At 44.2% G+C, this 24,372-nt stretch overlaps 1 long non-coding RNA gene across 1 annotated transcript; it reads left to right on the top strand.

The window, feature by feature from the left end:
• Window positions 1–3,569: 3,569 nt before the first annotated feature.
• Window positions 3,570–23,371, top strand: LOC138067536 (uncharacterized). The gene is made up of 4 exons (XR_011141679.1): window positions 3,570–3,764; window positions 5,503–5,777; window positions 19,072–19,189; window positions 20,861–23,371. It is a non-coding gene; the product is annotated as an uncharacterized lncRNA (long non-coding RNA).
• Window positions 23,372–24,372: the final 1,001 nt, after the last annotated feature.

Here is a 24,372-nt window from a genome sequence, read left to right on the forward strand (position 1 = left end):
AAGCCTTGCTGCTTTTAGAACTAGAATTTAAAAAATCAGACAACGCTTTATTCTACAGTATTTGCAAACATTGACAAATGCCAAAACGTACTGAATGCTGCTCTGAAGTACAGTATGAGCACAGCAAACTTTCTTGTGGCGTTTCACTATGCCTCCAGTAGCATCCTTGCGGGTTCTTGCAAAACTTTATTATTCACCTTCAAATAAAAGGTGATAGCTCTTTATTTCTTCCTTTTTTCCAGACCCAACACAAATATCAACTGCTTTCAGAATAGGAAGCCTAAGAGATCTGTCTTGATAAATTGTTCTTCAGAATATGACTTTTCTCTGTGTGTGTGTGTATCTGTTTACTAGGTCTTCAGGATATGCAGCGTGGCTGTATGTACTTGATGGAAGGCAGGGAAGAGGGATATCAAGAATGAAGGAAAAAAACCCTGAATGTGTCCCACAGGATGGTGCTGTGCACAGTCATGCTATCTGGATCTCTTAATAGCCATCTCAAGCTGACATATCTATAAGTCTTGTTGCTAAAATGGCAGTGCTGGGAATTTTCCTTGGAGAGCCTGTCTCCACATCACGACCTGGCACAAACTCACTTACCTTTTACAACTGCATTGTGTTGACGGGTTTTGTGGAAGGAAAATAGATGTAGTGAACAAGTGTTCTCACTGTACTGCTGGGTTTCCGCATTGTAGCCAAAACTGTCTGGTTCATGGCGTTAAAAAAAAAAAGAAATCTAAGCACAGTTTTAGATTCGCACCCTTTTACGTGAAACTCTTTGGGTTTGCCATCCCCTGAGCTTTTTCATGCCTGCACACAGTTGAGCTGGTTCATGTCTGGTTAATTCGTAGCATCCTGCGAAGCTGATAAGGCAAACGGCATTGCCCTAGCAAAGACTTTTGCCTATGTAAAGGCTGCTGAATGGGCTCTGCTATTGCACAACTTTCAGGCGGGCGCAGCAGCCTTGGCTACCTGCGAGTCTCTCCCACTTCCTTATGTACTTTGAAACCCCGAGGGAGGCAGAGAGGAAAATGACTAAGTTGCTGAGAACAGATGTTGCACAGTAGCAGTGAAACAAATATTTTGTATTTATGCTACTTCCATTCCAGGGTAATGTTAACATCGGTGCTTTTGTGTTAACTCGCCCTTTTCTCAGCGTAATGGGGGCTGCAGAGCAGTCAGAGCGCTGGAGCTAGATACTAATCAAATTCTGGTTTGGGGGAGGTGAGCGGTGAGCTCTTGACTACACGCGGTTTGGTTCCTAATGCCGCAAAATGCGCTGCTTTACCCCCTTGCTTAGGTGTAACTTCTTCCCGTCTGACCTATTTGCTATCCCCCCATTGAGAGTTGCTGTTTGTGTTGCATACTGAGGGAAGACGCTTCCCCAACAGACTCAGAAATTGTTGGAGGTGATTCCGGAGGACTTTCGGGATAAGAAGTAGACACGCTGTGTTTTCTTTCTTTGCCAAAGAGAACTGCCCATGCTTCTCTCTAGGCCTTTTCTTGTCATTGCATGCCATGCCCAACACGAGGTCTGGTGGTCGCCTCTCAGGGGCCCGACTACCCCTGCATCCCCTTTTTTCCATCTTCGTAGGCTGACCGGTGTGGAGGCCTGGTTACCGAGCGCCAGAGGATATTAAGCCGGCAGCAGCATCTGGCTCTTGGCAGGCTCGGCGGGCAGTTGCGTTGGCAGCGTTCGGAGTTGCCTGTTAGCTTTGTCGGGTGGTAATCTGTCAGTCGGCTCTCTGGGCTCCCTTGTTCTCCTGCGTGCTTTTCTCTTCTCGACAAACCTCTTAATTCTGCGTTGTTAAATGAGATTTTTGAAAATGCTCCTTGGAATTGCTCTCTCTGAGGCATTTATTTGGGTTTGTCCCAAACAGGGCATTTGGGCAAATCTTTATTTCATTTTAACAGCAGTAAGAAGAAAAAGAGATGATCAAGTTCCTAGTAGCTCAGTGGAGTCTGTTAGTGTGAGCAGACAGGATAATTTACTCAGCCAATTGTTCTGCCTCAGGTTATTTACAGTAACCCTAAAAGCATTGCCTCCCTCCCCAGGAAGGAAGCACCGGTTGTTTTAAACAGCAAGAAAAGACTTTAAACAAACCGAGAGTGAAATATCAATGCAAGCTCTGCTGCTCCTCTTGAAAATGAGCGTGTTTGGGGACAGATCCTCAGCTGAAGTAAATCCTGCCTGTCCTGGGGACTGTGTCGCCGTGCACCATTTCAAAACCTTCCCCCTAGGATAGTACTATTCTTTTCTCTGTGTATGAATAAGCCACTTAAAGTGCATAGCTGCTATATTACAATTTCCTAAGAGGTGCTGGCATCTGGAGAGATTACATTCCTCTGGACCCTGTGATGGAAAGAATGAGTTCAAGAACAAAGAATGAAATCCTCAGTTCTGTGCTCAGAAATCTGATATTCACAAAAGGGTATGGGCTAGCTGGTAGCCTGTCCTCAGCCGGACCTTGAAATTGCAGGCTGAAGGGAAGGGAATACTTCATGCAACCTTTCCCTTTTCTGCCAAAAATTGGGATGAACTGAACCATCCGTAAAATTAAACTTAATACCACTCAGGCTGAACTTGGTGGGTGGGAAAAATCTCACCAGTGAACTCTGTGACACCGAAATGTGTAGGATTAACAGCTCTGAGATCCTGCATCTATTTGCAGGACTGGCACGGTTCGCACCGTGGTCTTGGCAGCCTTCGCGTATCCCGGCACCTTGTTCTGTAGAGACACCTTTCTGGGTGGGAGGACGATGTTAAACGCCTGGCTGCCTGCCAGCTATCGTTGAAACGCACGCAAATTGCAGTGTAGCTGCAAAATTGAGATCGCCCACTCCTAGCAGTCTGTGCCATCGGCTGTCTGGCAGGATTGATGGTTGTCACTACCGAACGCTGCTGAACCAGAGCCAAATCCAAATGAGTGGAAGTCCTCGTGAGCCTGTTTGCACAAAAAAAAAAAAAAAAAAGAAAGAAAGAAAAAGAGAAAGAAAGAAAAGAAAAGAAAGAAACTTAAGAACTTTTTTTTCAGCTTAGAAATGAAAGAGCTCTGTTTCCTGTAGACTTGTTCAGCTGGTAAGAAGTGTTGGGGCTAGGAAACATACCTGACGCATGCAAAATTGGAAGGTCACAAGTTTTTAGCCGTCTCTCCTTGGTGCCATTTTGGGGTGGAGTAGACTTTGACAGGGAAGATGCAGTAGCTCTTTCCACGAAGGTACGTTGAGATCATGGCTGGCCATAGTTCAACAGGGGGACCAGATTGTTAAGCTGAGATTAGCCTCCTGTAGCCCTTGCACTTGTGTTCACCTCGCAGTCTCCACAGAGTGCATCAACAGAGACATTTGGCATCTGGACTGAGCATGGTATACGTTAGTCTATGCTCTCTTACTTCTTGAAAGAGGAAGGCAAGAAAGCCAGAAAGGAAAGATACATGCTTCCTTTTCTCCTCTGCGTTGGCAAAAAGTCACTTATTTTTCTGCCTGCTTCCCCTTTCCTTCCCTCATGCCGTTATTGCGGTGAGATGCTGAAGAAAAGGTGTCTGCCTCGCGGGCTCTTGGGGGACAGATGTGCCGAGGCGCTCGCAGTTCCTGGTGGCAGGGAAGGGATGTCTCCGCCTCTAGATCTTCTCTGCTAATCCCACTGGTACTCGTATTTTTTTTCCTTTGGGCAGATCAGGACTGAACTACTTAGACTAATTCCATTAAGATCTCGTCTCTGCTAGAAGAACGGTGGAACGTGGCCGTGACTTACCCATGTGATGGTGAGCGCTATCTTATGCCTCTCCGTGCTGCAGAAAAGTCTTGGTCTTGTCTCCTGCCGGGTGCCATGCGAGCTGAGGGGGCGATCCTGGTGGCAAACCGCTGCGACTAAGCGAGTGAATCGGGGTGAGGGGCAAGGGGCACGCTCCTTTCGGCAGCCTTAGTGGCACCTGTGTTGCTAATGCCTGGGGGATCCCAGCTCGTGGAGCTAGCGAGCCTGGCGTGTACGGGCTTGGCAGAGAGCAGGAGCCCAGCTACGTGCGCCACAGAAACTAGTACGAGCGCTGAGACGCTGGGCACCGGCTAATAGCCCTGCCTGGTATAAAACAAGTGGAGAAATCAGCTGGAAAAATGTGATCCCAGCAGCAAGGGAGCGCTGGGCGCTTTCCTGCCCTGCAGCCCGGCACGTCTTCGGAGTAGCATCCTCCCAGAGATGAATTTCTCCCCGCTATCTCAAATAGAAAAATGAAACTCACTTGTTCCACAGGAACTCCTTCCCCGGTCGGCCCGTGGGCTCTGTTTTTCTGATGTTATAAATATTTATAACAGGAAGGATAGGAGCACCGTGCCGGGCGAGCATCACTTTAACGTATAAACACGAATTACTCATGTAACTCGAGTTCTCGGTTTGGAAGCTACCGATAGAGTTTGCTGGAAAGAAACGCTTCCTACCGCGTTCAGCGAGCGCTTCCGCAGCGCGTCGTGCCTACGGACCGACCGCGGGAACGGCGCTCGCGCCACGCCGCTTCCTGGCAGCGCGAGGCCCCGCGTTGCGCCCAGCCAAGCAGCGTTGGCTGTTTGTAGAGAAAATCCCATCCGTGTGGTGCATCTGCCCCTGGGCAGGCCCAGGGAGGATTAACTGGCCACTTGTTTGTACTCTGTCAGAAATTATACTTGGTTCAGTTCCTTCTCCCATTATGTCAGAGAGCATCTTTATATTAAATGACATAAGAAAAGAATGAAGATTTAAACTCATTTAACCTTGGATATAGCCATTAGTTAAGCAATTAAAATTAAAGGGTGAGTTAATGGGCAGTGTCAAACATTCGGAGAAACATCTGGTGTAATAAAAGTGTGCATTTGAACTTATGAATAATTGATCCACCTCTCTTCAGCACGTAAGTTTGCCAGAGAGGGCTGTGCGGGAACTGCTGGAGTAAAGTCTCCGGTGTCTCCTGCTGCCCCCGGCCCAGCTCCAGGGGAGCGCGAGGACTCTGTCACGACCTGGGGATCCGTTGGGAAGATGCTCTGCGTTGTGCCTCCTCAGCCGAGGTCGTTCCTATCTGTCCCTTTGCTTTCAGGGGATCAGATGCATGTTATTTCAGGTCTGAAGGAACTGATGGTCTTTTTCTTTTCTTTTTTTTTTTTTTTAAAGTCTTTATTAATGCATGTGAGGATGGATGTGGTGTCTGCTTGGACACCGATAGACAGGGATGTAGATGAGTTCAAACTGCTTTCAGTTGTATCAGCGAGCTAAATTAACTTGCTTTTTGGCAGGCAGCAGAGCTGAACATCATCACTAATGCAATGAAGACAATGCAGTAAATATTGACTGGAGTTTGAAGGGTAAATAACAGAAAGTGTTTGTCTCTTGACTGTGATAGTGCCAATAGCAATAAATTTATTTCGGTAATGCTGTGATCTCCTATATAAAGCCCCCTCTCTCTAGAACAACAAACAATGGAAAATATTTGGGTGAAATGGTGAAATTAAGGAGAATTTTGCTGTTTCTTTCAACAGGATGGGATGTCGCCTTGCAGCATCTCACCCTGCCGACCCAGCTGGGAAGTGCTTTGGCTCTGTACCGAAAGCTGCTGCGAGCAACTGGAGGCGGGGTGGATGCGTTTCCTGCGTGAGGTCGGCTCACCTCAAATCAGGCACCGTGTGGGTGTTAAGGGGGCCGAAGTGGTGTGGATCAGGGTCTAGATCGTCAAGCTGCAAAACTCCTCGCCAGCCCTCACCGTTTCTCCCATTGTTGAAACTGAGGCCAGAACGACCCAGAAACCAAATTGAGGGTATGAAACATTTGTCGCGTGGGATGTGGGAAGAGGAAACTTGGGTCGCGTAAGGTTCTTGATGTGCTGTTTTCCATATCGTCTCCTACCCCTTAAAAATCAAACTAGGCCTACTGTGCAGTTCCTGAAACCTTGTGTATTTGTGCGTGTGTAAAGCTATGCAACAAGCTGAACTAAAACTAAAAGCTGTTCCTCCAGCGTAGAAAGGACAGCTGGTTATTAGCAAGCCAAGATGAACCCTCCTGCCCAAGTATCGGGGTACCATCACCACAGCCATCTTTATACACGGAAGTTGGGAAAAAAGGATGGGAAAATAGATGGAAAATTAGTTCGAAGATATCTTTGAAATGAATGTTCACAGAATGTAGATTCTTCTCTCATCCTCGAGCTAATTCTGGTCAAGTTTTTACCCTTTGAGGTATGAGGGAATAATATCTTTTCAGCTGTTTGTTAGAGAGAAAGGTAGCAAAATCACCTCTATACTCCTAAACAAACCAGTTGTATAAATATTGGATTTTCATATACTCCTTTCCCCCCCTTTTTTTTCCTCTGGACTATGTGCAGAACTTGCGTTTATGCAACAATTTGAGTTTTGTTTAAAATCGTGCTAATATGTACTTGCATCATAAGCATAAAGAAAGGGAAATAAAATGGGATGGGAAAATTGCCTGTCTGTTTTTAGCTGTTTTTAGCTGACAACAAGCAGAACCTGCAGTTCAGTTTCCTCCCTCGTCTCCCCCTCTGTATTCAAAGGCTGCCTTCGCATCTGCCTGCACTTCTGCTAGTGTTTTCAATTTCTTTTTCTGCTCCTTTAGGCTAGAACAGCTCCCTTCTCAGTATAAAATTGTCCCTGGACTGTTTTCAAGCGTTCGATGCCTTGCTCCACTTCTACCTTTCACCAGCTCATCAATATTGTCTTTAATGACACACGAATACAAACAGACCTGTACTGATTTTAAGTTTGTATACAGCAGGCAACAAATTTGGCTTGCTCTGGAGATCTTTGAGTCAAGTGATGTTTAAACAAAATCTTAGCTGCTGAGGTTATGAAAGTGCATAAGTGCCCATCTGAATGTGTGTGGGAAGCGTACGAAAAAGAAGTTCGTGATGAAAGTGGAAGCTTTTTTAAAGCAAAGATAACTGTGAGCATGGATGAAGTAGGGAATTTTTTGCCCCAGAGAGGAATTTTGTCTGAGGAAATTAGAGTAGTTGAATAAGGAGATGATGTGAAAACTATAAATCAGCTGTAAAAAAAGCTGTTTTCAAGATTCAATAGAAAATAATATCTCAGAACTGACTTACAAAGTGTTCTTATGTCCATATTTGGCTGTATATGTAAAGCCAAAACAATTTTTTTCCCTTTACCAAAGAAAATGCGTATTCAAAGTTCCGTCTCAACCACAGCGTTAGCATTGTGCCTGTGGTGAGAGGAGTGAAAGTGTCTCCACTATAATAACCTGTTTAAGGTTTCTTGACCATAAACTTACAAAAAATCATAACTGGTCTTTCTTTCAGTCAAAGATTTTGAATAACGGATCTGTGAAGAAATTTCCACTAAATAATTCAGCTGGGGTTAGTGTTTGCTGACTTAAACGGAAGCAGATTTGAGCCTTAGCAAGGCTGCTGTCCTTTAGATAACTTTCCAAAACACTGCTTTTTCATGTATATTACTCAGATATTATCTCAGTGGGCTTCTTATCTCAGCGGGCTTCTTTTCAGCCCTTCTGTCTAGCTGTAATATGGCTTATATGAACGTATGGGCAATAAACGGGAGTTTTAGCCCTAAGCTGTCTTGCCTCTGATGAGCCTGTGTCCCCCATACCCCAAGTCTTCCCAGGAGGAAAATAAAATGTCAGGTTTTATTTGAAGATGTAGGTTATAGGAACAGCTATTTTCAAAGCGCCGAGTTCATCCATGTGAGTGTGGAACGGCTGGGAGCCGTGCGCTAATCTGGTCTAAGCTTACTCTGTACATTGTCATAGCACAGGATTTGGGTGGTAATGCTTAAGTTTTAATTGCATTTTTATTAGGATTATCAAACAGTTATTTCCTACCTGTCAGAGACTGCTGTCAAAGGAGGAAGGCGAGCAGCTGTATGCACGGTGGCATCCTTTCCCAGAGCTGATCTAGGCAAGGGCCATGGCGCTCTCCTGGCGGGGACCAACTCCCAGCCTCCCCGCTCATCCTCTGCGCAGTGCGGCCGGGGAAAGCCGGGGAGCCAGGGCTGGAGGGTTCATTGCCCAGCGTCAGCAAGGTGAATGAGTGGAGCAATTCGGCTTGCTTGCCTGTCTGGGAGTTTCTTTTTTGAGTTGTCTTGCTTCAGAAACAGGAGCAAAAACTGTGCTTGGAGGCTCAATACAGAAAAGCTTTGTGTGGCTCTCAGAAAGGCTGGGTTCAGGCGTGTGCCCTCTCTTGCTTTGGGTGCTTCGGAGTCTCTTAAGGAAAAGATTGGCGTGAAAGCTCTACCCTTTGCCAGTCCCTGGGCACCCCTCTCCTGGGGCTCGTGGGGAGGCTGTGGTGGCATCCATCCGTAAGGAGGTGATAGTAGGAAAGGGGACCTGAGCCGGGAGTCCCCTTGCTATCACGTAGCAACGTGCTGGATTGCTTAATTTCAAAATAAAAGAGGATTGACTGGATTTTTTCTTCGGAAAAGCTGGCTGAGATATTAGCAACTACTTGGGCAAAATAAAGGAAAAAGGTCCGACTTTTGGTCTTGGGTGTTCTCCTCCTGTCAGTAACTGACAGATCTGCTCTGCCTGTCATCCGCAAACAAGTTGAATTACTCACCATAACAACAGTTGAGGAATCTGTTTTTATAGGCTACAAATGGGTTTTGGCCTTGCCCTTTTTTGGTAATCTGCTTGGAATTTGTTGGTGTTGGTGATCAACAGTTGTTTAAAACTGCTGGCAGCCCGCTGGTCCTCGCAAAACAAATCGGTGGTCTTGGGCTATTTCCAGCTCTGTGCATTAAACATTACTTTCCCATGATGCAAGAAAAAGGGTGCAGTCAATATTAAAAGGCAGAAAATTTAAAACTGATGAAAGGAAATGCTTCTCCACACATTAGCCTTTTGGATTTGTAACCACATGGAGCTGCTTAGGCCAAACATTTAGCACGACTTTGGGGGCGGAAAGGGTATCTGGGGATTTATATGGAAAACAGATTTTCTGTGGAAAAAGGCTGAAATTTGAATGAGGACTTTGAGGTTCAGAGCAGAAGTTTTCATTCCAGTTTGAGAGTTTCAGACCATCTCTGAGCTGCGGCAAGACCTTGAATTGCAGCCTGCAAGTTAGCGGCCCCAAACCCTTCATGCGTGTAGGCACACAAAAATATCTGTTGCAACCGGAAAAAAATTGGGGGAGAAGGGGTATGTTACAAAGGCACTCGACTCTGCCTGTGGCTCCGAGTGTATGCTGCACAGGAGCAGTCCTGGCCAAGATACCTCTGCCCATCGCTGAGGTCCCTGGTTCCCGCACTCCGGTGCTATTTGTACGGTTAGTCCCATCCAAAGCAGATGCCGTTGGTCACGAGATTTACACTTGTGCTGCTCTGGGGATAAGAAATGTTTTCAGAGCCATCTCAGCTGGACTGTGGGAACTGGGACGTCCTACACTAGGAGGAGCGCGCTGCCCTGCGTGGCTCCGAGCAGCCCTAAGGGGCAGCTGAACTCCAGTGCCGAGACCGGCACCCCCATGTGTCCCCAGCAGAGCTTTAATAAATTTGCCCTCAAGCTTTGTAAAGGCTTTTTCTCAAAACCAACCTTCCCTTCAGATAGGATCAAAGAACAGAAAGTTTCTCATATGAACTATGAAGGATTGCTGTCAGATCGTCCAGCATGGAGGGTGATACCAGCCTTGCTCTGGGGAAAGCTTTCTTCTGGCTGCGGGTTCACAGGCTCTGGTCCCCTGAAAAGCCACCCGTGCAGGACTTTCAGCATGGTTATTATGGACAAAGTCTCCTCTAGACAGCTCATGGTGAATCGAATGTGGCTTTCCGTGGTAGGTTTTCCTTTCTCTTTTGCTCTGAGAACGCTAGGGCTGTTTTTAAAAAACAAAAATCCCCCTGAATTTTACAGCTCGCCCTGAAATTCCAAGCTCTTCATTTAAAAATACCTTTTTTATTATTAGCTTGAATCCTACTTGCCAGTCTACATTTTTGTACCCAGGTGTTTCATTACACTGGATTTGTTCCAGTGTGCTGCAATGGTTTTCATACTGTAAAATTATGTGGTTTGCTCGGAAAGGTGCTTTTAGAGAACGTCTTTCAAACTAGGAAGACAAAACCACAGCGGAGAGCGAGACACTATTGCCATTATAAACCAGTGTTTGGGTATAAACACATATTTCTACAGAAGTGCACTTGTTACCGATGGGAGGGAAGTCACCATTATGTATCTTGATTTTACACATAGAAGTAAGCTTAGATCAACAGAATTACTCAGGTGCTTAAATGTGCGCTCAAACATTCTGCTGCCCAGCAGCTTCTGTCCTCCAAGTTGTGTGAGGGCATCTTGTACCCAGAAATGCCCCAAAGATGCCCCGAGAGCTGCTTGTGGGCCTGAGATCCTTCCCTGCTCTGAGTGGCTGGAGAGCAGAGAGCCTCCGTGTCTCAAATTTGGGATTTTCAAAGAGGTTGGGGGGGCAGGGGGAGGGATTCAGCAGCTCCTGCCCAGCGTGTGATGGGCGCTGTGGTATGGTCCTTCTGCGCAGAGCCCTTTCCTTACTGGGAGGTTTGCAGAAATGCAGAACAACCCCTGATTTCCTCCTTGCCTTTCTTCCTTGTTCTTTGCTGTCACCAATAACTTCCATAGCACATCAGGATTTAGGACTGTCCTTTATTTGACATTCGCCCCCTATTCGCTGTCCATATTATGACTTGTCCCATGTAATATGTAATGAATAGGTAATTCCAAAAAAAAAAAAAAAAAAGAAAGGAAGAAAGAAAGAAAAGAAACTCTTGGGCTTGTCTAAATCCCTGTCTTTCTGCATGCATATTTTAAACACGTACTGAGTGGTAGTACAGTTGCAAAAGCAGGGGGGTGTCGTTTTGTCAGTACTTTGTCATTTACATTACACTTTTGTCCCTATGTGAACACTTTTTCCTTATCTTTCCTAAGCCTTGAAACACTGCCTAAGCCTTTTCTAAGCCTCCAAACGCTTTCTAAGCCTCGAACGGCTGCGTATTTAAAGAGCAGGAGGCGGCGGTTGTCTCTCACTGATGACCCAAGAGCATCCTCTAGCGCATATTTAAGGTAGTACTTAGCTGTCCCATGCCCGTTTGCATTAAGGAAAAATGACACTATCACGAGCACAGGACCAAAACTCTTCAGCGAGGTCGGGTGCAGCTGGCAGCGCAAGATATTAGATAAGGGAGGAAGTACAAACACAGGCAGTAAATGCTTGCTAACATAAAAGGCTGGCTTTAACAGGAGTTAACAGCACCGAAAATCTCGCAGGGTCGAGCCTTTTTGCGACACAGGCGCGCAGTTCTGATCTATAAAACTCTGAGCTTAATTGAGAACAAACCATTTCATAACGTTAAATACTTTTAAGTGGTCAGGTATGTTAAAAATTGAAGACTGACTGCAAACAAGCATCTTGAAATGAGATAAAGTGCATGTTGCATACAGATTACCATCTCTAAGGGGTGTGTTTTTCCTATAAGTGCATTTTGCTAATTAGAAAAGGTAAGTCAAGTCACCTTTGAGGTTGTAGAGCTCTTCCTTTTGCCACGAAAACCTAATTTGTGCTTTCAGCAACAGTAAACAGTTTTCCTGCACTGGGATATTTTGATTTCCACTGCCCTGTGAAAAGTGGTGCATAATGAAGAACGCAGCTAAAGATTTTAAAATAGCCATTACATTGCTGTTATATGTATTTATGCTATTATGGTGTTATATGACACGAATCTAGTCCCTCTGTGCCATATTTTTCCTCCTGCAAAATGGAAAAAGTTTAATTTCCCTGCCTCAAAAAGGGGATAAACAAATTAAGGACTCCTGTGCGCTCACTTAAAAGATGGTGGGGAGCTCTGTAAATATTACAGGCAGACACATGGCTGGTTACAACCTATTACGTACCAATGCCTGGACAACAGAATATATTCTTTCCTTCCCCACCCCTCCCACTGCACCTTTGTGCTTTGGCTTTCTTCAGCTAACAAACTACCCCTCTCCAACAAAGTCCCTGCATGGACATGGTTTTCTCTTCCCGTCTTCTTTTGCAGAAAGTCTGCTGAAATCATAACTGTGTGTATGTGCACTATGAGCACGCTCTCACGGTGTTCTTGGTTGTTACTGTTCTCTGAGAAACGCATGTGGCAACGCACTACTGAAAATTTCTGCAGTAACGGAAGGCAGCATATGCGCTCTGATTTGGAGAAGGGCAAGTATTGGGCCCCTAAAATACTCCATTAGTGTGCACAAACTTGAAATAAGTAGAGAGAAGGGGTGAGATCAGGTTAGATTAATCTAACCTCTGTGGGATGAAAGGCTTTGAAAGAAACTTTGAAGGGATGGGTAATTACTGACATGGAAGCAAATAGAAAATGCGATAACGTGCAGCAGAGTTTACCAGAAGGAGCCCATGCCAGCCTGCCCTGCTAGCTTTCTTTGATAAAAGAACTGATTTTTCCAGATAAGATCTTGCTGCATTTATATATTGCCTGCCTTGTCTCTCAGAGCAGCTGATAAAGTGCCATTCAGGAAATTATGCATGGAGATGGGAATTAGTAGACGTATTTTGGTGGGGTAAGAAAGTGGCTGGGGGAACGTGAGAACACGGGAAGGTGCTGGCCTTGAGGAGAGCTGCTGGAGCAGCAGCTCAAGGAGGGGACTGGGAGTGGGTTGCCAGTGCAGGGAGAACCAGTGCATCATAGTGGAGTGTGGATGGCAGGAGTAGGAGAACAGGATGAAATTCAGTGTCTCTGAGGGTGAGCTTGTGGAGCCGTAACGTCAGTTCTGCTGTGAAACGGGTGCTTGATGCTCAGAAGTAACTGAGAAAGAAAATGCTTTAACGCATCATCTAAACGCAGGAGGACTAAGATCCAGCAGTGCAGCACAGCCCTGCCAGTGGCTTGTTTACTGCATGGGTGTAAAGGGGAGATGTACTTCCAGTAGGAACGAGGAAGGAGGAAGGTCATGGTAAGGGGTCTGGGAAGACCTCATCTGGGTCTCAGCATCAGTCTGGTTCTCCGTGTTAAAGGAAGATGCGTGTAGAAGGAGGCAACAGAGAGACGAGCGCTTGAAGGTCGTGTGGCCAGTGGCCCTCTGTTGAGGACCTGACCTGAGATAAAATTAAAAATGTTTTGATTTTTTTCTCTTGGCTTATGTGCTCACTGTAAATTTTGTACTAGCACAAGCGAGGGGTGTCCAAGGCAGCACATAGCAGCCCCAGTGAGGAAGAGGACGGACGACCATTTCCGTTGCAGCGTCAGACTGCAGAGCACCGGTTAGCACAGCGTGGAGTACTCTCTTCTGTGATCCTCTCTCATGTGAAAGAAATTAGAGAGCGCCAGCAGGGCTCTGTTGAGCAAAAGGAAGCCGAAGGTGGCCGTGGTCTCTGTCTTCAGCCACTTTGTGGAGCAGCGGGGGGTTACAAGCTGTGGCGGCAGAAGGAGGTGACCATCTTCTGGCTTCAAAGCTGGCACGAGGACCGGAGGATCCAGGTTATCCCATGAAAAATTTTGGTTGGAAATGAGATAGATAGCTTCTACAACAAACTTCTGGAAGTGTGTCCTTGTAGGGATGAGTAACAGGAGCAGAAGCCCGGAGTGATTTTCAAGCTAGAGCCTGATTAGTTTACATATGGGGTTTTGTGATGTGATTGCCTGAAGATAATGGAGGACCAGGCTCAACCCGGGCAGTAGCTACGCTTTATAACACACGTAAGGAAGACTGTACTAAAAAGGGGAAATGAGGAAGGGAAAGGGACCTGAAATTTGAAGGCATGTGGTTTTTAGCAGAGGAACATGAAATGCTGAGCAGTGAGAAAATCAAATGGCAATGCTGAGTGACTGATATGACTGGAACCGGTCCTCCATTTATCCCATAGCAAGCTGGCAGCCACAGGGCGGCTCATTTTTAAGGCATTCCCTACTCTTATTTCACCTCTGTATTGCACCCTCAGTGCAATTATCTGGTGGTAGAAGCAATATCCACTTCTATTTCTCTTTAACTCTACTGGCATCACTATGAAGGACAATTCCTCACCTCTCTCCCTCCTTCATGCAGGCGCAGTTATCAGCATAAAAGAGATCATAACAATTTTTGTATTAACTTTCGGAAGGAAGAATAGCTAGACAGGTATAAGCCATCTTTATCCTGGTGAGCGGCGTTACAATACGCTTATTTAGTTTGCAGAAAATAGAGTTCATATGCTCAAAGACTCTTTAAGGGTTTTTTTCGATTAAGCATGGATTAGGATATACAAATATTTATGTATCTTTATTTAAAACTAATCATTGTGGTATTCATATGCTGCCCTATGACGAATCAGTGTGGAAACAGCTCAAGGAATAATAGCAAAACCAAGAACTTAGAAAGAAAGCACACTGTACGCAAGGGAATATTAAATTCCCTTCTTTCATTTAGGCAGTGTCCAAATGACTTTCTAAATATGGATATCTCCAGAGGTGATCAAATACATGAAGTAACAACTCTACAGCCTATTACAAATCTTGGAGAAGACTGAAATCACAAAATGTTGAGCTCAGTTGATATAATAGCTTTTATAGGTGAGGTTGGCAGTGCTACTTGCAACTTCCCCTTATAAGACCATTTTCACTTAGTTATATTCCGTTTAAGGCTTAGTCATTTGGGTTAAAATCCTCCCTCCTCTGTTTCCCTCAGGCCCATAATTTAAGCCAAATCTCTTTAGCTATTTCTAAAAAAGAAACTAGAAAGGAAAAAAGGAAAGTCTTGCTTGTATTACATTCTGGCAACCCTCTCTCTTCAGAAACTCCAGCAATGTCATGTGTTTCAATAAGACTGTGAGATTTAGCAGGAGTCTGGTCTTTATTCCTGTCTCTCTTCCACACCTGACCCATCTTTCTCACTCAAGCATACTAAGAGATGACCCAAAATGGAAATGGCCAAGATGCTGCCTATACCCCTAGGCCTGCCATTTCCCATTGCTTGAGTCTTCAGAGCAGCTGAGCCAACACGAAGGAGCAGGAACAGGACGGGGATGAACCTGGACCAGCTGCATATGTCCCAAGCCCTTATACCACAGGCTTCCTTTCTCAATCTACTTCAAACAGCCTTTTCAAGCTGCAACAATTCAGTATTTCCATATTACCATCTTCACTGACATCAATAAACTTAAGTACATTCAATCTAAGGCAGGTGCCTGGCATACAAAATTTTAAAATACATGCTTAATGTGGTAGAACTACAATTAACTGAGTAAAGATCAACCTTGTGGGAGGTACTGGGCATATACCATGAGTGTGAGGCAAGGTAGGTGGCTCTGGTGAGAACATCTACAGTTTTTTATAGGCAAACTGTTTCAATACCTTAAAAAGAATTGCTGGGCATATACCATCATTTTGATTTTATGTCTTTTGCTAACTTGTGATTTAATCAGATGGTAGACATGGACATAGGATAAACAGGTTCAGGCAACACAGATCTCAAAAACCAAAGCAGAAACGTTGATGTCACCGAGGCCAGGCTGGGTTTTGCCTGTTCAAGGTGTTAACTTAACCGCAAATTGCTGAGTTTTGGGAGCTAATGCATTTCCACCTGCAGCTGGGGTGGGTTTGTGCATTGGGCGTATGTATATATGTGAATATTTGTCCAGGGACATACAGGGCTGACAGCTCACGTCCTGCCTGGTGTCACGCCCGTGCTCTAGCTAAGCTCTAACAATCTCATGTTGAGAGCACACAGACTGCACGCAGTGTATACTAGCAGCAGTTTCTGGAGGTTCACCAGGACAGCATGGATAATGGAAACAACTGCATATTATGAATGCCCCACTGGTGGGCCAAATGATATGTTATTCAGCCAAAAAAAAGCCTCTTAATAATACTCAGTCGAGGCTGCAGTTTTGCTGTGCAAAAGTGGTAAGGGGAGTTGCTGCTGGACTTACCCTTCCCACCTCAGGCAAAACCTTGCAGCTTCCCACCACTGCCCATCACACCCTGCTGAGAGCTAAGGTGTCTTGGCTGCGTGCAGACGGGTGCTGGGCCGGGTGCTGGTGAGCGCTGCATGACCTTCCACTCTCTGTTGTAACGTGCAATGCCACCAGCAGCACTGACTATCAGCTTGCTTACTACATGTTACGTGGCGCTGCCTCTGTCACCTTTGCATATCTCTGCCTTCCTAACTAAGTTTTCACTCGTCCTTCTGGCCTATGCTATTTGCCCTGCTGCCTGATGCAGCAGGGCAGGTTCCCGAGTCACTTCTGTGTTGCTCTTTGGCTCCTCAGCTTCTGTCCTTTTTGTGGAAATCCATCCTAGCTTCCCAACACCCACTCTGTGCTCAAATCTCAGCCTGCTAGCTATGAACTTCCCTTCAGGTCTTAGGTATGCACAAGCTGCTTCTCTCCAGCAAAGGAGCTAAGCTTAATTTGTAAAGTCTATGGTTGTGATCGGTGCAGATGGCTGCTGAGCGTCTTTTAAGCCTCTCGTTTTCCCTAGAAGGCTTCGCAGTTGCGCGATCCTTTGTATTCCCCTCCCAGCTTTGCTGAGCACAGCAATGCTGTGGGAAGCTTTCCAGAGCCACATCACCTTGTGTGTGACTCAGCTCAGGTGAATCATTAGCGCTCAGTGCCAAGAAATCAGAATAATTGCATAAAGGCCTGAAGGAAAACTCGGTGTAAGCTGATCTATAACAGTCTTCAAATAAAGTGAGCCCTTCAAATAGTGTTACTTGATCCCCTCTGCCTTTCCTGACACCCCCATCCCACTTCATGCTGTTTGTGGCAGGCAAAAATTGGCCCCATATACCTTATTGTCTTCAGTGCAATGCTGTGTGCTCATCCGTGCAACTCCTTTCTACGGGATGCTGTGGATGATAAAAATTATCATGAGTTCAAAGAGAGGCTGGACAAATTCACAAAAGGCTATTTAATACAGAGAAACCTCAGGAAGTCCCTGAGCTGCAAAGAGGTGGCAGTCGAGAGAATACCCAGAGCAGGTACATGCACGTATTTTTGCATTTTTCTTTGGCTGTGGTGAGAGACACTCTACTCTGTAGCAGTGTCCTCTCGTCTGGCAGGTATGACCATCGCGGTACCCAGGAAAGCCGTAGCTCGCTGGAGCGCGTGGGAGCCATTGGATTCTTGCTAATCTCAGACAGGCTCTTCCTGCTCTGCTGGTTTGTGGCTGTCTGCTGTCTGCTGCGGGCAGGTCCCTGGCCAGTAGGAGCCATGGTAGACTTGACCATCCTGCTTCCTGTCAAGAGCACAGCAAAGGCTGGCATGCTGCACTGGCCTGCGACCCAAAACACAGCTGGCAGTGCTAATTTCAGGCCAGGAGCTTTGAGTTTCCCTTCAAATAGCAAAGACCATGATTTGAACCTGTCTCTGAATGTGGGGTGATGAATGTCCATGACAGACAAGGACACAGAGTGAGAACTGGCCTTGCTGAAGTCAGCATGTGTTCACTCCTTCACTGGAACAAGTGGCTTTTCTGAACATCACTTACCAGTATACTCCAAAGCAGCAGAGAGGTAATAGTGCCATGTAGCAGTGTGCAGTCAATAAATCCTCTTATTTGTGATAGCAAATTTATGAATTCTGATGGTATCTATGAGTAGTAAGCTGAAGTTGCCTTGAGACAGACTTCTTGTTAATTAACCTTCTAAATATGCACTTTTGTTTCTAACTAGCAAAGAAATTTAGTGTTCAAAGTCTTTCCCACATGTTCGTGCTTTTTCTTTTTCTCTTCCTTCCACGTTAATAGCTTTGTAATCCTTCATGTATAGTAAAGTAATTACTGCTAGGCAGGAGTGGAAATTATATAGAGAGAAATTCTGTGTGATAGAATAAAGGCAAACAGTCAGATCCTCTGCTAATGTAAACAGATTTCCTGAGACCCACACTTACTTACGTTAGGGTATTCAGAGTCTCTCCTGCCCTTCTTCCTCCACCAAAGGGGAGTTTGGAGCACAAGTTCTCAGGGATGTGAAATCTCACTGTGCAATGAAATCAACACATCAATGTTTACTTCTTAGCTTTCTGTTTTTATGCCGCCCAGTAAAAGCAGTCAGAGCACAGATTCATTACTCAGCTTCACTAAATATTCCCACTGCAACTGTTTTGATGACCGAAACCCAGAATCCCAAACTCCAACCCTTTTGAGCTCCCATGGGTCCTTGAAGCTGGATCAAGGCACAGAGAGTTGGGAGGTTTCCAAGACCAAAGCATGGGAGGATAAAGCCCGTCTCTAGCCAGCGGGCAATTTTCTGGTTAGAGAGGGTTGGAGGGGAAATTGCGGGCCCTGCAGGTGCCTGATCTGCAGGCAGCTGGGGAATCGCTCAGATCAGCTTGCTCCTGCATCCGAGCATGGCAAGTGCACTTTTTGATGCAGCAGGCAGGGAGGCTCCTTGGCCCTACTCCCAGCCTGTTCTCACCCTGAGCTGTCCCCGGGGGCGGCCACCTTCCTGGGCGACCCTACGCCCGCCTGGGGACATGCTCTGTGTTTTGTGTACCTCGAGGGATGAGCTAGTGGCTGGTTATAGGATGACATTTTTTTGGTTTGGGCTCATGCCAACCCGGATGCAGAGACCAGGCAGTGGCACAACACTGGCTTCGTTTGGCACTCCTGCAAACTGTGAAATTCCTCTTTCTTTTTCCTGGACTGAATTTTACATGAACTATACAAAGCACTCATCTCAGAAGCTGACTGGTGTTGGTTCCAGTGCCAGCCCCTCCAGAACCCTGCTACACCTCTCTTTCCTTCTAAGTCTTTCCTGAGAGCTGTTACCTAAGACTTGCCAGTTAGTCAGTTCTTAATTCACTTATCTTTCCTTTTAATGTTATTAGCTGTTGTGGTAATTTATAATAAGACTATTACAAATGACCAAGCAATCTACAAAAGATAAATATCTTACACCTATTTAGTTACTGTTATCAATCAAACCAATGATTTAATGAGAAAATCAGATTTCTATCCCAAGGCTTTTTTGCTCCATAAAATCACTTTGATTCATATTATTTACCCTGACATTCTTTATTTGCTGACTTCTATACCAGTATTCAGTTGCTTTGTCCAGAATTGCTAAACCAACTGGCTTAGAATGACTTATATTGCCCTTGTTGTTTTTTTTAATGATTCACCCAAATGCAGCATTTCTCCAGTCCTCTAAAGTGTCTCCAGTCTTCCAAGATTTAGTGGGAGTGGGCCAGAGATCTCTTCAGTCAATTTGCCTTAGATGTGACAGTGACAGTTGTCTGGATCTGTTAAGGTAACAATGTTTATCCCTAGTAATGCTGTTTAATAGCCTCCTTGGTTACTAATGGGATGGAAAATGCATTGTCCTCATGGCATCAGTGCGTGATTCTACTTGTTTCCAAATTCAGAACAAAAATGTTTATTGAACACCTCCATCTTCTTCACATCATCATCAGTTTTACCATTTCCATCTAGCGCTGCTAACGCTTTTGAAATAAGTGTCAGCTCAAATGTCAGCTAGGTCCAAATGCCAGCTTAGTGCCCTGTTCTATTTAAGATACCTGTGACCTATTTAGGACTGGGCTGTTCAAGACTGCAGCAATACAAAAAGCCCACTGAAATCATAAAGGATCTTCAGGGACTAACTCAGCCTCCCAGGCTGTTGGCATCATTTTACTGGATGCCAAAATGGCTTCAAAGATTGAAATGGGCAATGACTGATACAGCGTATGGTCTTATTGATTTGGTTAAAGCTAAAAATGGCTGCAGTTCAAGTTTTAAATTAGTCTATGAGGCAGCACAGCACTTTTCTTAAGCCAATGGCATTCTTAAATTTATTTTACAAGGGAGAGCATTTTTCATACAATGTTTTTAAGAAGTGGTTTCTAGGCACCACACATTCTAAGTGCTGCTAATGTAAAAAATTAACCAGCAGTATTGCAGAGATGGAACCAAATGGCTTAGCTATGATAACACAACTCAGAACCTTTTTTAATGGAAATGGCACAAGATTATAAAACTGCACAGGAAGTAATTGTCAAATGATCAATGACATCATTGCTATCGCAGTCAATGACTCTGTTCTATGACCCTGACCTTGTGATTAGAGCTCTGAAGCTGCCGATACCAATTCTTGAGGGTTATATTACATCATGTAGATTTCTGTCCTCCTGCACAAACTTGGACTTGTGCTTAATGTTTTTTGACCAGGGCAAAGTGTGGAAGAGGTTGTGTTGCTGTCATTCGGAGGGTTCATGCGATCGGAGTGCTCAGGCTCCACTAACCCAGTGCCTCTCCTTTTCATCGTGCTGTGGCTCTGCAACGTACCAGGAATAATACAGGCAGTCTCATCCTCCTATGCTGTCTCCCTTTCCTTTAGGAAAAAAAAGAAACATATTTTAAAATAAGATAGCTATTTTGGGGTGGGGTTTTTTTTTGCTTTAAAGCAGCTAACAACATGTATTTCAAAACTATTGTGCCCATTTTTGTTTGCAAAGGCTGGAGGGGAAGGAAAGCATAAACCATATTTCTCTGTGACTTCTTGTCCTTCGGGATGAAACAAAGAAACCTGGCAAATAATTGGCCAATACCCTAGTCAGACCACAAAATGCTTTAAAGTATTAAGTAGAAATTTCAAAAATCCTTCTGTGTCACCAGGATAGTATTGTATTGCTTTTTCCTTCACTTCAAATACTTGCAAAAGACACTTGCATAAATTTTGCTGAATCCACTGTGAAAAGGCACGGTGAGCTCTCTGCAGAATGCAGTTAACCTCAGCTCCTCTCCTTGTTCAGACGTGTCCTGAGCAACCAGCTTATGGCTGAACAACAAATCACAGGAGCAGCCAAACTACACACTGGAGAATTTCCTACTCATTTTCTCCTTATGTTAATGAGACCTCTTGTTATAAATGTGATCTTTTGAGTAAAAGATATCACTCAATTTCTTTTTTTTTTCTTTGCAGCTGCTACCGAAGAAAGAAATTATAGACCATATAGCCAGCCTTAACTCTCCCCCCTCCCTACTCTATTGTCTTTAAAGTTAAATTTTAATAAGAAGTTTCTTCAATTTACCTAGGGACCTAGAGTCCCTAAGAGATTTATTTTGAACTTTACCATATATATGTTAGCATTTCGTTGAATGATTATTTCTTTTGTAAGAATGCTGAGAAGTTCAATGCGTAGTGTAAACAATGAATAAAAGACAGCCCCTGCTCCAAAAAGCTTGCAATCTACTGGGGTGCCAAAGAGGATAGGAGGGAAAATAGCTGCAAAGCAGGTGAACTCCCATGTTCTACCTGCTGTTGCTACCTCTCAGTCTCCTACAACCCCTAGGAGCACATTATCTCCCTCAGTCACCTCACCTACCCGCAGCTTGTGTTCAAAGTTCATCTCGCCAGCATGAAAACGCCCTGGAACTGGGATTCTTGTGTCATCCAGACTTGCTCAGAAGTGTCGAAATGATACAACAATCTGCACCCAGTTTGCCTTAGAGTTTGTGTCAGTAGGAATCTCTCCATTCACCTGCAATGGATGGAGCTCCTCCTTGTAAAATTGATGCTGAGGACAGCCCTGAGCATGTGTATGTAGCTGGCTAATGCATGTTTTGCAGGGTTTTAAGATGATTTAATGAATGTGGACACATGGGAGTTCATGCACCTGCTGACTAAAGAAGATTATCCCAAAGTATCCTGAAGCTTTTAAGAAACTGCATGTAATGAATCTGCTACTGCTACACCTAGAAAATACTGCTCTGCTGGACTCTTTCTGATGACTCTTATTCTCCTGAGGTGCTGCTAATCCAACTGTTTCCCCCAAAGAAATAAATATTGCTCTGATAAGTTCTTTTAAAATGCCTGACAAGCATATAAATCTCCAACTGACAGCTTGTATGCTATAAATAATTAAAGCTGCCCCAACTATTGACCCCACAGAAGCAGTCTGGCTTGTCCTAACAGTGACCACCTTTTCATCCATATTCATAACCTTCTTCCCTACCAGTCTCTAGCAAAGGAAGAGCATAACTGAAGATCAGTACAGTGGAATGTGGTTTTACGTTATACTGGACAGAAAATGGGTGATTCTGCAAGTGATTTGGTAAATTATTCCCTGCAGGCCAGCAAACCAAGATGGTACTCTTGCTGTAAAATCTTCACATCTGCGGTGGGTGTAACGCTGGACATACGCTTCAGTTTAAAGGGAACTGTGATTTTTGCTATGTATCTGTTAAATATTTCATCAAAGCTTTCCATCTTATAGGCAAAACCTGTATTGGAATTGAATGCAACAAACCCATTAGATAGTTTCAGGCACAACTGACATTTTCATTAACTAGGAAGAGTATGAGCTAGTATTGGTCAGCACAGCAAACACTTTTGGCTATGAGAATAACAGTAGTAATTCCGCTAGAGATGCAACGAGCGGTTATAACCTAAATATCTATCTTTATTTGCCTTATTTAGGGCCTTATTAGGCTGGTACAGAAAATTCAACAATCTTGAATTTCCAGTAAAAAACATTAATTTGATGAAAACCATATCGGAACACCCTCTCTTTTTTCATTTGTTCTTCACCTGTTGCCTAGTCTCTAAACCATGGCTTAATTAGTCTCTCAGACAAGGAATTGTGCACTTCACTAATCAGCGAGCTCCTCATTGCTGTTGAATGTCATTGATAAATACAATCAGAGTTCTTTTTAGCTTAAATTAAGGTTTAAATTTGAATCAGGATTATCAGCCTTTTCTTTCTCTTCATAAATATCAATCCAAAAATCTCAATGAACTAAATATCAAGCAGATTTTCCTGGAAAGGCTTGAAATTTATCCAATCAAAGAAGTTCTATAAAGCATCTGCTGAACACGCAAATCCTTCGGGACACTGTAGTGCTGTGTGGAACAGACTCTGCAGGGAAGCGACTGCCAAAGTCAACCACGGACTGGATGTGAAGATGTGCAAGGTGAGCGGAGTATTGGGGGAAAAGGAAGGCAAAGAAAAGCAGAGATGGTTACTGGAGCAACACTGCTTAAGAAAATCTTGCATCTATGGTATTCAACCAAACATTTTTGTCTTGCCCTTGCAATAACAACCACAGAGGATCGAGAGAAGGAATTTGCTCACAGTTTGGAAGGCAAAGTACAGCCCTCCGGCCATGCATGTTGCATTGAATTCTTCAGACCATGTGAGATCATATTTCTGCTTAAGCATGCTTGTAATTTTTCTCATAAGAAATATGCACATACACAAAAATTAAGTGAATGGATAAGAGGGGAAAAAAAACAAAACAAAAATAGAGATGATCTCAAGCTGCCCATTGTTCCCGTTCCCCCACACAGGAGCCCTTAAAACCCTGCTGCTTCTGTTATGAAACCAATCAACTTTCCCTGAGAAGTGATTTCTTTAAATGTCATATTGGAATAGCTCCGACTTGCCATAAGGTGACTCCTATTTAAGATGCCACATCATATTGCCATATATCATCTGACCTCATCTCATCAGACAGCACGACATCATCATTGTTGAGCTTTTACTAATTAAAAATACCAAACACAAAATCACTTAAGCATATGTTTTTAATTCTTTCAGTAAAGTTTTATACCACAAAAATCCTGGAAGAGACATTATGACAATGTTCACACTATACGAACAGCACTCTTGTATTGCATTGATATTTCTTTCTACTTCTCCTCAGAGTTATGAAGGTCATAAATTGAAAATAGCTCTATGATTTAGCCTACATAATAAAAAGAAAATATTTTTGTGGCGTAGCAGGGGGGAAAAAGAGGATGACTAGAGAAGGCCATAATGCATATTCTGAGGAAAAAAACCTGCTAATGTATATAGGGTTTTATTTTAGTAAATTCCACAGCACTAAAATTAAATGTCATATTGGTACATGACACTATGTTGTGAAGTAGAAAAAAAAAAAAAACAGGAAAAATTCTCCAGCTGGTATAAAGCAGGGAAGGCGAACTGAAGCCATTTTGAGCCATATATATCATGCTCCAGCTAAGAATCTGGCTCTGTAGATGTTTAATAAATGAGTGTTCTGGAAATCCATCTTTTAGAATCGTCCAAATTATAGAGGCCTATCCCAGATAGGCTGTGGCTCTGCAAGCATGTATGCAAGTGAATAACTATGCACATGAATGGTCTTTTTGTTTTTCAGTTGACTAGGCAGGATTGGGGCCTATTCCTGGCTGTACTGATGGGAATGTTGGCAAACAGCACAACTGATATATTTGGCGGAGCGAAAGATTGATGCTCTGACAGAGAGGAGGAGCAGATTCGCTTTGCTCTCGCTGGTACAAATCAGCATTCAGCACTATCGTTACACCAGTGTAACTAAAAGAAGAATAAACCTCCAAACACTGTCAAATAGCCAGTAACTTAAAAATAAACTAAGCAACAAGAAAGGAAAAAATCAAGGGAAAGATTTTCAAAAAGACACTTAAAAAGCTGTGTTTTTTGGAAGGTGGAT

This window comes from Struthio camelus, chromosome 5 (genome assembly GCF_040807025.1).
Source record: "Struthio camelus isolate bStrCam1 chromosome 5, bStrCam1.hap1, whole genome shotgun sequence".
Taxonomy (NCBI): domain Eukaryota; kingdom Metazoa; phylum Chordata; class Aves; order Struthioniformes; family Struthionidae; genus Struthio; species Struthio camelus.